Consider the following 482-nt stretch of genomic DNA (forward strand, 5'->3'; position numbering starts at 1 on the left):
TAAGAAGTAAAAATTGGTCAGGGGATTTGGTAAGCGACTTATAATTTTTGCACCTCCATTGCAACTCTCTAAATTTTTTAGGTTGCTTACATTTATTTAACATTTTTTTAAAAAATTAAATTTTTTTATTACATAAAACATAATGAAAGATAACTTTTTAAACATAGATTTTTAAATAAAAACATGAAACCAAAAATAAGTAAAATAAACAATAATTATTTGAAAGAAGCATCCGAGCTTAGTTGTTGTCTTCACCATCCCCAAACCTACGCCAGATATTTTCAACCAAATCATGTTTCAGTTGGTGATGCGTTGGGTTATCACGAATGTCTGTTCGAACATCCATCATATTTGCGATATTTGTAGGGCGATCTCTATCAAAATCATAATCGACATGTGAACTTCCGTTTTCTTCTCTTTGGATGAACTCTACAAGATTATATTGAGTGTATCCATCTCGTTCGTCTTCTACTATCATATTA

The sequence above is a fragment of the Brassica oleracea genome, chromosome C2 (genome assembly GCF_000695525.1).
Source record: "Brassica oleracea var. oleracea cultivar TO1000 chromosome C2, BOL, whole genome shotgun sequence".
NCBI classification, from domain to species: Eukaryota; Viridiplantae; Streptophyta; class Magnoliopsida; order Brassicales; family Brassicaceae; genus Brassica; species Brassica oleracea.